Raw genomic sequence first — 17,227 nt, 5'->3', positions numbered from 1 at the left:
GGCTGAGTGGCTACTGCTAGCTAGCATGAGGTGGAAAAGGGCAGTTTTCCGTGAAACTAGTAGCATTTCAATCGTCTCAATATATCTGTGTGGAAAAGGTAATATTTACAGTGGCATATACTTCGGGTGTGCCAAGTAGTCGGACAAAAGGAGTATTGTAATGGATATGGGACATTTTCTGCATACGATTATGATTAGACTACTTTTTCAAATTATCCGTGATAAAAAATTTTAAAAAACATGCATCGTTCTCATGTCAGTCAGTCAGGTGCGAGGTTTTTACATGGTCTAAATAACTCAACTGGCTGTCTTTAAAGAGAAGGGCGGGCTGTACGTTGATCCTGCTGCTCTGATTGGATAGAGTGAAGCTGTATTTCTCCAGCCACTTGCTTCATAATTTCACCCGATCAGTTTTCCTCGCATGTTTTCTGTCTGATCGTTTAGATTTAGTGGCAGTCGGTGCAGTTTAAGATGAGGGAGAATTAAAAAAATAATATGAGCATGGCAGTATAATTGATGACTGTCATTCATTTTCCATTTACCCAGCTCAATGTAACATCGATAGGCTTAGGCTACAACATGATACTCGAATTTTCACTGTACCCATCATGAGGTTGCTACAACCTAGCCTATGAATAACATTTTACAATAACGTAGGTGCACCCCTGATCACACGCAAACACAGTTCACTTTCATAACAGCCACATAAAAACAGCATGATCACTTTGCAAGTTGTATATATAATTCTTTCTCACAACTATCTATGCACTCTCCTCCTCTCACCTTTACCATTTACTTGTGGACTTCAGTGCACAAAACATCAGCTGTCTGTGACCAGGTGAAAAAACCTTTCCAAGCCAAACCTTCATATCATGATCGCTAACAGCTACACACAGCCTACATCGTTGTCAATTCAAAGTCAATGGGAACTACTCGAACTAACACGTTAGTCAACCCTCTACAATCATGCGGTCAACCCTCGACAATCATGCAGTACAATGTACAGTCAGAAAGGAATTTTGCAGTTACACCTGGCGGGCCCCAGTGGCAATAAATTAATAAAACCAAAAGCTTACCTTGACTTGGAAGAGTTCCAGTGTTGGATAGCCATTGCCAGCTAGCTAACATAGCATCCCTCTCTGTTTGAGCTGGGTGTTTCAGTAGACTAAACTAGCTAGCTGTGTTTGTTAGCTAAGTGAAAGTTCAAGTTTTAAAAAATATCACCAAATATCTTTCTCTTTCTCTTCATTTTGGAAGAAATGAATTTATTCCAAACTGTTCAACTATTGTCTTTCTATCTCTTTGAGTCAACTACTCACCATATTTTATGCACTGCAGTACTAGCTAGCGATAGCTTATGCTTTCAGTACTAGATTCATTCTCTGATCCTGTGATTGAGAGGACAACATGTCAGTTCATGCTGCAAGAGCTCTGATAGGTTGGAGGACATCCTTCGGAAGCTGTCATAATTATTGTGTAGGTCTATGGAAGGGGTGAGAACCCATGAGCCTCCTAGGTTTTGTATTGAATTCAATGTACCCAGAGGAGGACAGAAGCTAGCTCTACTCTGGCTACACCATGGTGGTGCTACCCTACAGAATGCTGCTGAGGCTACTGTAGACTTACAGTTGAAGTCGGAAGTTTACATACACCTTCGCCAAATACATTTAAACTCAGTTTTGAACAATTCCTGACATTTAATCCTAGTAAAAATCCCCGTCTTAGGTCAGTTAGGATCACCACTTTATTTTAAGAATGTGAAATGTCAGAATAATAGTAGAGAATTATTTATTTCAGCTTTTACTTCTTTCATCACATTCCCAGTGGGTCAGAAGTTTACATACACTCAATTAGTATTTGGTAGTTGTTCAACTTGGGTCAAACGTTTCGTGTAGCATTCCACAAGCATATTTATGGCGGTTTTGGAGCAGTGGCTTCTTCCTTGCTGAGCGGCCTTTCAGGTTATGTCGATATAGGACTCATTACACTGTGGATATAGATACTTTTGTACCTGTTTCCTCCAGCATCTTCACAAGGTCCTTTGCTGTTGTTCTAGGATTGATTTGCACTTTTCGCACCAAAGTACGTTCATCTCTAGGAGACAGAACACGTCTTCTTCCTGAGCGGTATGACGGCTGCGTGGTCCCATGCTGTTTACACTTGCGTACTATTGTTCGTACAGACGAACGTGGTACCATCAGTCATTTGGAAATTGCTCCCAAGGATGAACCAGACTTGTGGAGGTCTACAATTGTTTTTCTGAGGTCTTGGCTGATTTCTTTTGATTTTCCCATGATGTCAAGCAAAGCGGCACTGAGTTTGAAGGTCGGCTTTGAAATACATCCACAGGTACACCTCCAATTGACTCAAATGATGTCAATTAGCCTATCAGAAGCTTCTAAAGTCATGACATCATTTTCTGGAATTTTCCAAGCTGTTTAAAGGCACAGTCAACTTAGTGTGTGTACATTTCTGACCCAATGGAATTGTGATACAGTGAATTATAAGTGAAATAATCTGTCTGTAAACAGTTGTTGGAAAAATTACTTGTGTCATGCACAAAGTAGATGTCCTAACTGACTTTCCAAAACTATAGTTTGTTGACAAGAAATTTGTGGAGTGGTTGAAAAACGAGTTTTAATGACTCCAATCTAATTGTATATAAACTTCCGACTTCAACTGTACATTGCAAAACAATGTTTAACTAAGTTATTCGGGGATGTGAATATTTTATATAAAAATATTAACTTTTTTAATGTTTCACTATTTTTATTTAATTCACTGAGGATGGTCCTCCCCTTTCTCCTCTGAGGAGCCTCAACTGTTTAAATTGCTGCTGCCTGCTACTATGATAAATCACATGGTGAGGATGTTTGCTATCAAGCTATCAATGTAGATAATATCAAACAAGCGGGGCATTGGTAGGGAAAAGATATGAAACGCTAATGCGCATTCTGACTAAGAGACAGCAAACATGGCAGCCTGCTGCAAATTGAGGACACACACTCACTGCTTCACACGCGGCTCCTAATCTGCAGCTTTTTTGCCGTGAGAATGTGCAGGGAAGTATTTTGCCAACATCTACTTAGGCATATTAAAATATATATATATATTTAGATCAAGACTGTCATCCGATCCGATATGACTATCAACTGTCAATTTACGGATACGATTACGAGTACTAATATGGCCATGTCGGCACACCCCTAGTGTAACAGTGTATGTTCCGTATCTCTCTTCGCCCCAACCTGGGCTCGAACCAGGGACCCTTGCACACATCAACAACTGACACCCACGAAGCATCGAAAAGCCGCGGCCCTTGCAACACAAGGGGAACAACCACTTCAGGTCTCAGAGCGAGTGACGTCACTGATTGAAGCGCTATTAGCGCGCACTACCGCTAACTAACTAGCCATTTCACATCGGTTACACTAGCAAATACCATCCCTACGTTTTCCTACCCATGTCTCACGCTAACTCCACTGTCTCTTAATGTAACCATGATTGCGTTCTGACCTCAGTGCAGCTCAGTGTAAGCAAGCTTATCGGCAGGGTCGGTATCTTCTGGCAATGTTTTCCTGGGAAATATTTTTCATAAGTAGCATATTGAAAATATCAGCATATCCATTTGATAGTCTCTCTATTGAAATACCGAATGCAAACACTGTTTATGCGGATCGTTTTCGGGAGGAAATGACAGAGGGGGATTCAGACAGGGTGAAATGACAGCTAATCTTGCTAAGGGAAGTGTACGGTACGGGTAGACATTTCACAATGTAAGTGTATCAATTAAATCAATTATTTATTGGTTTATTACGTTAGTATATTATGTATGTTTGTAATAGTTTGTTATATGTGAAAATGTGTTCGTATATAAATTGTATTTTAATATTTAAGGACTCTTGGAAGATTAGTCCAAATGGGGACTAAAAGAGATCCAAATAAAATCTAAATAGGTGGCTACTGTAGCCAAGTTGTTTGAGCGCATGTAGTGCACGGTTAGAAAGGTTACATTATATCAGCATCCAGAGTGTAGATTTGCTGCAACGTCACTGCAAAGCAAGTATTCCCCTTCTTCGTGTGACTATTCGTGGACAATGATGGTGGCTGTGGCTCTAGAAACACTGCTACTGCTACACTGCTGGAGTAGCTACAATACTACACTGCTGTTCTGAATAAAACAGAACCAAGGAGTTCATATGACCTTTGGATTCACACACGGGATAATCCTGTGTTCATAAGGGTTGGTATACCATGTAATTTTTAGCAATTGTATTAGTATAAAATACAATAATTGTCAAAAAAAAGTTTGAGCAGACAATACAGCTCAGTATGTGCTATTTATTTTATACCGTATTTTTTGCTCATCTTTATCAAGGGTGCCAATAATTTTGGAGGTGACTTTATTTAAAGACATTATGTACTATTGAAAATTACCTGTGTGTTCCATAGTGATTCTGTAGGAAAAATAAACAAATAGAAATAAAGTATTAGTTACATAACAACCTGTGACTGTTTCTGTGTGACTGTTTCCAATGAGAATCTTTCACCTTCACTATTAGGCCTACTATCATCAACAGAAAGCAATATTAGTGTAGCCTCTTATCTAATAGGAGTCCATTTATTCCTAATTCTACGCCAAACTCCAACATCACTCTTTTACTCCTTTTGAATGCATGAAACAATTCAATGAATAAGGGATGCATTCTTGGATGTTTAAAGGATTTCCAACCGCAACATAAATAACAGTGTAACATTTTACATTTCCCTCAACACAGAATCAATAACAACAGATGCAAAGTTGGTTTGTTTACAACAGCCTAATGTTTAATGTTTAAGTTGCGATATATTTGAAAAAGTAAACATGACATACCTTGTAGTGGTAGCTGTTAATTATAGTACCTCTATGGGGGTAGTCAGAAATAGTATTATAAATCTTCACTTACCTTTGCTGATCTTCGTCGGAATGCACTCCCAGGACTCCCACTTCCACAAGAAATGTTCGTTTGGTTCGATAACTCCATTTTGTTCTCGCGTTCAGATCACTAATCCAAAGGCATAATGCGTGAGCGCAAAATCCGAGACGAAAAGTCAAATAGTACCATTACCGTTCATAGAAACATGTCAAACGTTGTTTACAATCAATCCTTAGGGTCTTTTTAACATAAATCTTCGATAATATTCCAACTGGACAATAGCGTATTCATTACATAGGAAAAAGAAGGAACGGCGCGCCTGCGTGCCTGCACAGTAAACAACTCATTGGTCCCAGGCTTGAGACAGCTCTTATTCTCTTCCCAGTAACAGAAGAAGCATGAAACAAGGTTCTAAAGACTGTTGACATCTAGTGGAAGCCTTAGGAAGTGCAAAATGACCCCACAGACACTGTAGTTTGGAAAGGCAATAAGTTGAAAAACCACAAACCACTTCCTGGTTGGATTTTCTCTCAGGTTTTTGCCTGCCATATGAGTTCTGTTATACTCACAGACATCATTCAAACAGTTTTAGAAACTTCAGAGTGTTTTCTATCCAAATCTACTAATGATATGCATATCCTACCGTCTGGGCCCGAGTAGCAGGCAGTTTAATTTGGCTGTGTTATTCATCTGAATTTCCGAATACTGCCCCCTGTCACCAAGAAGTTAATTTATGCATATATTGCATCTATTCCTTTGAAGTTGTCATGATGATTTATGTGTAGGGACCTCATTGAACTGGGGGGGATGTGTTTGAACATTTCAAAGAGGTTGGCCCCACACCCCCTATTTTATTGCCCTCAGGGCTGTTGTCTATGAAGCAGGAATGTCCGGGGGTATTGTGTGGGGGCAGACGCATTATAAATAAGACCCAGAACAACACAAGCGACCACGATAAACCACTAAATAAATTAAACATGGATTTTGTAATCAGTGGCAAAGCAGTGATGACCGTAACAACGGAAGCAGGACCACGGTTGAAACATAGAGAAAGGTCCGAGTATAAAGCAACAATATACGATCAAGTGATGATGTCTAATGGACAGCAATGGGGTTATCAGTTTGATTACCAGCCCTGTAGAGTGAAACTCTATACCGTAGCCGAAGGAGAAGAAAATACAGACCAGACTTTAGGAGTGGACTACGGGCTTGAAGACTGGCAGGTTTTTCGCAAGGTGGTGTGTCCCGAACTGAGAGTTATCACAAAGGGATATATCGTGTTCACGGGCTACGAGACCCATTGGGAAGGTACCCCTGACTCCTCAGGAAGAGTATTTCACAGGGTGAAAATACAAAGAAAGAATGGACTTCCATGTGGGTGCGTGGAGTTCTATATCAGCAACGAGGAAATCCGCAACCAAAACATTTGTGATGGTGGCCTGAGTGGGGATTTTAGGTTGCGCATGCTTATTCCTTTTAAAAGTTGGGATCTAATGGAATTGAAAAGAGTTGTTGGACGCTCTTTTTGTACAGAGCCAACAGCGGCAGAGCATTGTTCGGCTAAGGAAGTGCATAATATATACGAATCCTGAGGATTATGATTCAAAGGAACCCCAAGAAGGGTCATCCTCAGAACGGTCAGCCCCCGAAGAACACTAAGTACACGGCTGCGTTAACCACGCCCTGATACCAAAGGACTGGTTCAACAATAAAAGGAGGGCCCATAAAGCCTCCGGTTCTTCATTTCAGCATATACCATGGATATTCATACAACATACCAGGACTCCGATACATCATGGGTGCCAGACCCTAAGGACTCTATGCCTCGCAGCCCACCATTCTACTCCCCCCAGGCAAGACTCCCGACACCCCCTACATGTACACAGCCTGAGGATGTGTTTGATGGGGTGGTCAGTACTATTTTTGTGGACACCATCAAGGCCTCTGTAGCCGCACTTTTAGACGTGGTTTTTGGAGAGTATATAAGAGAAAAATGCATCGGTCGTGAGATCAATCACCCCAGCCAACGACATCATCCGTGTTTATATGAACCCCCAAGGTACTACTTCTTCAACCATTTTGAGGAGTTGGTGAAAAGACTGTGGCTCAGCCGGTTCATGCCTTCGTTGGTCAGAGCCCTGGAGTCTATGGGTCTTGTGCCGTCTATTCCCAGACGGGGCTTTCCTACATGAACTGTAGGAGGCGATCTACATCCACGAGAAACTGAATGAAATCGACACACCCTGGTGGACGACAACAAATACAAGGAAGCTGTGGTGGCTGATGTGATGACTTTCTGGCTCAATAAACCGCAAGAGACCGAGTAACAATACATATTTTTATTTAGATGTAAAGCAATGGGTAACTATATGCATACAATGTTAGAGAGAATAAATAAATAAAAATATTTTGAGAGAACTTACAAATGTTATGCAGCAAATTATTGAAAATAAAGTGAACAATGTATCGTTCTACACAACACACAATACCTGGGCTAATGCAGAGCGTGTTCTAAAAATGGAGCAAATCATGAATCATGTACGACATACGGGCGAGAGCCTACAATGGACACAAATGGTATCCCGTCTTGTGGATGATTCTGAAGAACTAGAAATAACCTTGTCTAAGATTTTACTTTATTTGTTTGAAACACCGTCTAATTGTAACATGTATCATATTTGTTGTTTATATACTTATATAGCGGATGTGTGTGTTTTAAAAATTCAGCGACACAAGCCTGTAAATCTAAACCAAATATACAGGGTGTTGCATGCTTGGATCGTTGAGAAAACGGGGACTAGAATCCTGCTACGAATCCTGAATTGTCTGTATATGTAATACGTGATGTTCGCATAAAATAAAAAATGAAAATGAAATGTTGTCGTTATTTGAAAGGGGCTCATTAACATTATTGTACCTCAGAGGCAAGAAGGATGGCGGAGCAGATGTTGAAAAACATTTATTATACCCCCTCTAACCCAGGGTCTTATGGGGGTAAGGAGCGTTTACAGAGAGCTTTGGCCGAGGGAACAGGTAGCCGGTTAGGCGTTGCTCAAGTGAATGAATGGTTAGCAGAGCAGGATGCTTACACTCTGTATAAACCTGTACGAAAACAATTTCCAAGAAATAGAGTTTTTTCTACTCATCCCTTGTCCCAGTTTCAGGCAGATCTATGTGACATGCAGGCCCTTGCAGATAAAAATGATGGAAATCGCAACATGCTAACGGTTATAGATATTTTCTCTAAAATAGCATTTGTAAGTGTCTTAAAAAATAAGAGTGGAGCAGAGGTGACTCTATCTTGAAGGAAGGAGGAGCCCCCAAGAAAGTGCAGACTGACGGCGGAAAATAACGTTTTAATAATACTTTTCAGGAACTCATGAAGAAGCACAATATAGTATATTTTGCTACACGCTCAGATTTGAAAGCTTCAGTTGTTGAACACTTTAACAGAACTCTGAAGGAGCGGATGTGGAGATATTTTACAGCTCACAACATGCATAGATATATCGATATAGTTCAAGATTTAGTAAAGGGTTACAACTACAGCTACCATAAGAGTATACGGATGAAGCCCTCCGAGGTCTCTTCTGAAAACTCTTTTCAAGTCTTTAAACATCTGTATGGTTTGTTCCCCTTTCGCCGTAAGAAAAATAATAATAATAATCATAGTGGGGGTCTGCACTTTCGGGGGGGGGGGGGGGGGGGGTACTGTCACGTCCTGACCAGTAAAGGGGTCATTTGTCATTGTAGTATGGTCAGAGAATGGCAGGGGGTGTTGTTTTTGTGTGTTTTGGGGTTTGTTTGTTTCTAGGAGATATGTTCTAGTTTTCATTTTCTATGTTCGTTTTTCTTTGTGTGGCCGAGTATGGTTTCCAATCAGAGGCAGGTGTCGTTAGTTGTCTCTGATTGGAAGCCATACTTAGGCAGCCTGTTTTTTCCTGTGGGTTGTGGGTGGTTGTTTCTTGTACAGTCTGAGAACCTTACAGAATTGTTGATTGTCGGTTTATTATTTTTGTTTAAGTGTTCACTTTATTACGATAATAAAAGAAGATGAGCACTATACCCGCTGCGCTTTGGTCCCCTTTCATCGACGCTTATGACAGGGAGAAGTATATATCGCTGCTGCGTGCTTTGAACAGTGAGTTATCTCGTAATTTTGAGGATTTCAAAGTGTTGGAAAATGACATGCTGTTGGTTTCCTCTCCTTTCACCTTCAGTGTGGATAACGCTCCCAATGACCTGCAACTTGAGCTTATCGATCTTCAGTCTGATGCAATGATTGGAGAACTATTCAAAACAATGTCACTAACGAGGTTCTATGCATCTCTCGATGAGCAAAACTTTCCAAAGATTAGGAGTCATGCTCAGAAGATGTTTGTACTGTTTGGGTCAACCTATGTACAGTGAGGGAAAAAGTATTTGATCCCCTGCTGATTTTGTACGTTTGCCCACTGACAAAGACATGATCAGTCTATCATTTTAATGGTAGGTTTATTTGAACAGTGAGAGACAGAATAACAACAACAAAAAAATCAGAAAAAAAACTAATGTCAAAAATGTTATAAATTGATTTGCATTTTAATGAGGGAAATAAGTATTTGACCCCCTCTGCAAAACATGACTTAGTACTTGGTGGCAAAACCCTTGTTGGCAATCACAGAGGTCAGACGTTTCTTGTAGCTGGCCACCAGGTTTGCACACATCTCAGGAGGGATCTTGTCCCACTCCTCTTTGCAGATCTTCTCCAAGTCATTAAGGTTTCGAGGCTGACGTTAGGCAACTCGAACCTTCAGCTCCCTCCACAGATTTTCTATGGGATTAAGGTCTGGAGATTGGCTAGGCCACTCCAGGACCTTAATGTGCTTCTTTTTGAGCCACTCCTTTGTTGCCTTGGCCATGTGTTTTGGGTCATTGTCATGCTGGAATACCCATCCACGACCCATTTTCAATGCCCTGGCTGAGGGAAGGAGGTTCTCACCCACCATGGCCCCGTCCATCGTCCCTTTGATGCGGTGAAGTTGTCCTGTCCCCTTAGCAGAAAAACACCCCCAAAGCATAATGTTTCCACCTACATGTTTGACGGTGGGGATGGTGTTCTTGGGGTCATAGGCAGCATTCCTTCTCCTCCAAACACGACGAGTTGAGTTGATGCAAAAGAGCTCCATTTTGGTCTCATCTGACCACAACACTTTCACCCAGTTGTCCTCTGAATCATTCAGATGTTCATTGGCAAACTTCAGACGGGCATGTATATGTGCTTTCTTGAGCAGGGGGACCTTGCGGGTGCTGCAGGATTTCAGTCCTTCACGGCGTAGTGGGATACCAATTGCTTTCTTGGTGACTATGGTCCCAGCTGCCTTGAGATCATTGACAAGATCCTCCCGTGTAGTTCTGGGCTGATTCCTCACCGTTCTCATGATCATTGCAACTCCACGAGGTGAGATCTTGCATGGAGCCTCAGGCCGAGGGAGACAGTTCTTTTGTGTTTCTTCCATTTGCGAATAATCGCACCAACTGTTGTCACCTTCTCACCAAGCTGCTTGGCGATGGTCTTGTAGCCCATTCCAGCCTTGTGTAGGTCTACAATCTTGTCCCTGACATCCTTGGAGAGCTCTTTGGTCTTGGCCATGGTGGAGAGTTTGGAATCTGATTGATTGATTGATTGCTTCTGTGGACAGGTGTCTTTTATACAGGTAGCAAGCTGAGATTAGGAGCACTCCCTTTAAGAGTGTGCTCCTAATCTCAGCTCGTTACCTGTATAAAAGACACCTGGGAGCCAGAAATCTTTCTGATTTAGAGGGGGTCAAATACTTATTTCCCTCATTAAAATGCAAATCCATTTAACATTTTGACATGCATTTTTCTGTATTTTTTTGTTGTTATTCTGTCTCTCACTGTTCAAATATACCTACCATTAAAATTAAAGACTGATAATTTCTTTGTCAGTGGGCAAACATACAAAATCAGCAGGGGATCAAATACTGGATAGCTGTAGTTTTAGTTTATGGTTGACGCAGATTGTTGGCCATTGGCCTAACTGCGTTTCTCTAGAAGTGCATCCAACTGGTATTTATGACTTCACAACTGGTAAATACCACCTTCCCACTTGGTTAACAACACAGCATCACTCCTACCCCAACACAGGTTCATGTTCTTATTAAAGTGTAATGATGGCTATTTGTGCTTCATCAATGACTCACACTTATTCAGCAACTGAAATTCAATGACTTTAATATTTAAAACAAGGGCAGTCAAAGCAGAATCATCCTCATTGTTTTCTTGCTAGAAACAATAGAAAATATACAATCAGATTAGGCCTAGAATATTACATGAGCATCATGCCATCTTAAACTAATACCAGATATAGAACAATGAGACAGATATTTCACCAGATGTATAAATGTGAAGCATCCACTTAGCATTTACACTCACTACTAAATATAAACTCAGGTGAGCTTGAAATGTTTCTTCAATTTGATTGGAGTTCACCTGTAGTAAATTGAATTGATTGGATATGATTTGGAAAGGCACACACCTGTCTCTACAAGGTCCCACAGTTGACAGCCCATGTCAGAGCAAAAAACAAGCCATGAGGTTGAAGAAATTGTCCGTAGAGCTCAGAGACAGGATTGTGTCAAGGCACAGATCTGGGGAAGGGTACGAAAAAATGTCTGCAGCATTGAAGGTCCCCAAGAACACAGTGGCCTCCATCATTCTTAAATGGAAGAAGTTTGGAACCACCAAGGCTATTCCTAGAGCTGGCCGCCTGGCCATACTGAGTAATTGTGGGAGATGAGCCTTGGTCAGGGAGGTGACTAAGAACCTGATGATCTCCAGAGTTCCTCTGTGGAGATGGGAGAACCTTCCAGAAGCACAACCACCAATCAGGTCTTTATGGTAGAGGGGCCAGACGGAAGCCACTCTTCAATAAAGGGCATTTGACAGCCTGCTTGGAGTTTGCCAAAAGGCACCTGAAGACTCTCAGACCATGAGAAACAGATTCTCTGGTCTGATGAAACCAAGATTGAACTCTTTGGCCTGAATGCTAAGAGTCATGTCTGGAGGAAACCTGGCACCATCATGATGTGGGGATGTTTTTCAGCGGCAGGGACTGGGAGACTAGTCAGGATCGAGGGAAAGATGAACGGCGCAAAGTACAGAGAGATCCTTGATGAAAACTTGCTCCAGAGCACTCAGGACCTCAGACTGGGGCAAAGGTTCACCTTCCAACAGGACAATGACCCTAAGCACAAAGCTAAGACAACACAGGAGTTGCTTCGGGACAAGTCCTTGAATGTCCTTGAGTGGCCGAGCCAAAGTCCGGACTTGAACCCGATCGAACATCTCTGGAGGGACCTGAAAACAGCTGTGCCGCAACGCTCCCCATCCAACCTGACAGAGCTTGAGAGGATCTGCAGAGAAAAATGGGAGAAACTCCCCAAATACAGGTGTGCCAAACTTGTAGCGTCATACCCAAAAAGACTCTCGGCTGTAATCGCTGCCAAAGGTGCTTCAACAAAGTACTGAGTTCACTTGAATACTTATGTAAATGGGATATTTATGTTTTTTTTATTTAACCTGTTTTTGCTTTGTCATTATGGGGTATTGTGTGTAGATTGATTAGGGGGGAAATTACACTGCTCAAAAAAATACAGGGAACACTTAAACAACACAATGTAACTCCAAGTCAATCACACTTCTGTGAAATCAAAATGTCCACTTAGGAAGCAACACTGATTGACAATAAATGTCACATGCTGTTGTGCAAATGGAATAGACAACAGGTGGAAATTATAGGCAATTAGCAAGACACCCCCAATAAAGGAGTGGTTCTGCAGGTGGTGACCACAGACCACTTCTCAGTTCCTATGCTTCCTGGCTGATGTTTTGGTCACTTTTGAATGCTGGCGGTGCTTTCACTCTAGTGGTAGCATGAGACGGAGTCTACAACCCACACAAGTGGCTCAGGTAGTGCAGCTCATCCAGGATGGCATATCAATGCGAGCTGTGGCAAGAAGGCTTGCTGTGTCTGTCAGCGTAGTGTCCAGAGCATGGAGGCGCTACCAGGAGACAGGCCAGTACATCAGGAGACGTGGAGGAGAACGTAGGAGGGCAACAACCCAGCAACAACTCCATGTGCTTGCCAGACGTAGCCTGACTGCCATTAGGTACCGAGATGAGATCCTCAGACCCCTTGTGAGACCATATGCTGGTGCGGTTGGCCCTGGGTTCCTCCTAATGCAAGACAATGCTAGACCTCATGTGGCTGGAGTGTGTCAGCAGTTCCTGCAAGAGGAAGGCATTGATGCTATGGACTGGCCCGCCCGTTCCCCAGACCTGAATCCAATTGAGCACATCTGGGACATCATGTCTCGCTCCATCCACCAACGCCACGTTGCACCACAGACTGTCCAGGAGTTGGTGGATGCTTTAGTCCAGGTCTGGGAGGAGATCCCTCAGGAGACCCTCCGCCACCTCATCAGGAGCATGCCCAGGCATTGTAGGGAGGTCATACAGGCACATGGAGGCCACACACACTACTGAGCCTCATTTTGACTTGTTTTAAGGACATTACATCAAAGTTGGATCCGCCTGTAGTGTGGTTTTCCACTTTAATTTTGAGTGTGACTCCAAATCCAGACCTCCATGGGTTGATAAATTGGATTTCCATTGATTATTTTTGTGTGATTTTGTTGTCAGCACATTCAACTATGATTATTTCTTTCATTCAGATCTAGGATGTGTTGTTTAAGTGTTTGAGCAGTATATTTAATCCAATTTAGAATAAGGCTGTAACATAACAAAATCTGGAAAAAGTCAAGGGGTCTGAAAACTGTCCGAATGCACTGTATATAAGCAGCTGTAAATATTGTAATGTTGTAGAATTTAGTTTTAATTAATGATGGACTTACAACGCCTGACTGCCCAGATGCAACCAAGGATACAGGAACACACCATCTGGAAATTAAAACAATCAGAATGACACATTGGCTTCAGAACCTTCAGAATAGTATGGATGTTGTACTGTATATTTACTACTAGTAACAAGTAGACCTCTGAATGGGACTTTGACCAACAATACAAAAGCTGAAGAAATCATGAAAATAAAGATAGGCCCTGCTTAAAAAGAAATCCCAATATGAAAGTTGCTTGAGAGGGTATAATGCAGAACATTGCTGATGTATTTTGTCATTGTTACGCTCGTTGATGGAAGGATCGGACCAAGGTGCAGCGTGGTAGGCATACATTTTAATTTATTAAATGAACACCGAAAACAAAACAAATACAAACAAAAATGTAACGTTCAGTAGGGCAATACAGCACAGTACCAAAAACAAGATCCCACAAACTAAGGTGGGAAAAAAGGCTGCCTAAGTATGATCCCCAATCAGAGACAACGATGGACAGCTGCCTCTGATTGAGAACCATACCCGGCCAACAAAGAAATAGAAAACATAGATTTCCCACCCTAGTCACACTCTGACCTAACCAAATAGAGAATAAAAGGGATCTCTAAGGTCAGGGCGTGACAGTCATTTGCAATGTTTTTCCATACCCTGAGCAGACCCATACAAACAGATCCAGATTCAGTCTGTAAAAGAAAGATTAAAACATTATCTTTAGCTCTCATAGTACATAATTAGCAGAGTGAAATTCAAAATGTTGGTGATGAATTAATATCTTAGGATGTTTACTGAGCTTCTTCAAAATCTCTGTGACTGTTGCTTCATTGTGATGACACTCCAATAGTCCCTGTCTCTCATGGAAGAGACAGTCCACTGTGAGTATTACATCACCTCTGGTCACTAGTCTGCTGCTGTCAGGTACAGTGTAGTCTGGGTTGAAGGTCTGATGCAGTACTACCAGAATGACAGGTTTATCAGCTGTCAAAAGGAAAAGAAAATACACTTAACCTCATTACCATTTTATTTTGTATGACTATTTTTCCATTCATTTTGGATGGATTGACCCTGCCCTGACTAGATTACCAGGAATGTGCAGCAGTGCTGCGAATCTGCTTCCCTGGGCCTAATATTTTAAGAGCTGATTTGGGTTGAGCCGGCCCGGGTTTATGGTTTGCTCAACATTGTAACCTATATATGTTTGAGACCAATGTGTGGCTGTGGCTGTGTGAAAAGCGAGCCAGTATCTCACATAACTATAATGAGATTCACTTTCTATGATCTATCTCACTCTCTGCTCTGATAGACATGAGCCTACAACTCTCATCTCTCCAGCGTTGCACTTTATCATTTATTTCCTTATAGAACAATAGCCGCGCGAAGGGTTCTGAAGGAACTGCAGCACCACTGATGAATTTAAATACATTTGACAAAGTTATAGAATTACTGCTGTCTAATCAGAAATGAATGAAATCATTCAGAATAGCCTACTACACCAGGAGAAGACCTATAATTTAGCCACGGAGGATCATTTTTTTTTAATAGTCTAGCTGTGGATTGTAGCCCAATAACAAGGAATAGCCTACAGTCGGGAACTCGCGGCAAATCTATCAGTGAAAAAACAGCATGCAGACAAAACAGGCCTTTAGCAACATTTCAAATACAATTTAGGGAAAACACAGGTTGTAAAGCAAATTGTTCCTGCTGAAAAGAGAAGACTTATCCATCTGCTGTAGGAGAACAAAATATTTGATCCACTTCAAAATATTGTTTTACAAAAGAGGATAGGCTTTTGGAATGAATGCATTGGCCATCTCCAGTAAGTAAACTGTACATCATTGGCCATCTCCAGTAAGTAAACTGTACATCATTGGGTGAGTAAGGATTTTTAGGACTATAATTTCATCCTCATATTGTAGCCTGCATTTTGAGTCTCCACACACAAAAACCTAGGCTATTGATGGATTCAAGACAAGGTCGTTTTTTTATTGGTCTCAGATTATCAGTTTGTCAGTGTCAAAGTAGCCTGCCATTTCGATAATTTGTGCGGTATTAAAAAATATTCTGCCAAAATCTCCAGTCATGTAAAATGAATTGCATGAAATGCATTTATAAAAGGCCACACAGAATTGCATGAAATGCATTTATAAAAGGCCACATTTTTCTCGGATGCAAGGCTACTAAATTGGTCTCTATATGTGCAACTTCTGTAAGTGCCTCTGCTCTACTGCTCTATATCACTACGGAAATGGGAAGACATGCATGCAATGCTTTATTATAAAGGTGTTTTTTTTATGCGTTCCGGTACCTCAGAACTCCCCAGGTCACCCCACTCTCGCGCTCACTCATGTTCTATCTACATCAACTCTGATATGGAGATATAATAGATAGAAGAGACAGTAATATAGTTTTGGAGGATACCTTGGGGGTTGGCTACCTGGAATCTGCTGCAGTGCTGCCTCAATATCAGTACCAGCACGAGAGACGATGGGTCAGAAAGCCATGATGACATCACTCTGCTCTGGTGACATCACTTCAGTGAAGCCTCCTCCAAGTTGTCTCATAAACTGGATATGAGAATCCATAGTATTGCCAGTGGTGATGGTGTAGTACTTCATCAACCTTGGCACCTCTGTTTAATAATTGATAAAAAAGAGAAAAGTCAAGTATAGACTCTAAAACTAAAAGTAGCAATGTTTTGGTTTAGATCACGGCCCAGACAGCTATTAGCCTAACCTAAGATCTGACCTTAAACATTACTTAAACATTATTTAAAACATGTGTCCTATTAAAATAATTACCTCTGCATTCCATTGGAGATCTGTTAGGGGAGTGAACAGAGAAAAAAATATGTGTTAGTCATGTAACAGACAATAAAATACATATATTATCTTACTGTATCACACAACATCAGTGTTGCAACAGCGTAACTGTTTCAAATCTTTTTTCACTTTCATTCTGACTATGACTGACCCCTCTGAGATAAGCTACACAGAGTCTCCCACCCATCTATCTAATATATGCAACAATCCCTAATATATACAAGACAATCCATTTTACACAATATAAAGCACAGTAGGCACCAGAAGTCTGTCTGCACCAGTCTCACCTATAAGGTCGTCAATAGTTACCACAGCCACAAAGTCATAAACCCCGCCTATTTCTATAATCTTCTTAAAATGTGATTTTAAACCTAACCCTAACTTTAAACCTAACCTTGACCACACTGCTAACCTTATGCCTAACCCTAACCTTAAATTAAGACCAAAAAACACATTTTAGTTTTCCTATTTTTTTTCCTACATCCAGCTGCTATGTCTGGATGAGCTAGAATACTACTAGGAGGCGGAGCCATCGTAAGGCAATATGAAGACATAACTGATCTGGAATCTGTTTAGCGTTCCG

General features: G+C 41.3%; 1 protein-coding gene across 1 annotated transcript in view; it reads left to right on the top strand.

Moving 5' to 3' along the window:
* The window catches only part of LOC115174761 (uncharacterized), a 47,595-nt gene that overhangs the window by 19,944 nt on the left and 10,424 nt on the right, over nt 1–17,227 (top strand). The window lies entirely within an intron of this gene.

Source organism: Salmo trutta, chromosome 35, assembly GCF_901001165.1.
Source record: "Salmo trutta chromosome 35, fSalTru1.1, whole genome shotgun sequence".
Taxonomy (NCBI): domain Eukaryota; kingdom Metazoa; phylum Chordata; class Actinopteri; order Salmoniformes; family Salmonidae; genus Salmo; species Salmo trutta.
Note: the sequence above shows the minus strand (reverse complement) of the source record. Positions and strands in the feature narration are given on the sequence as shown.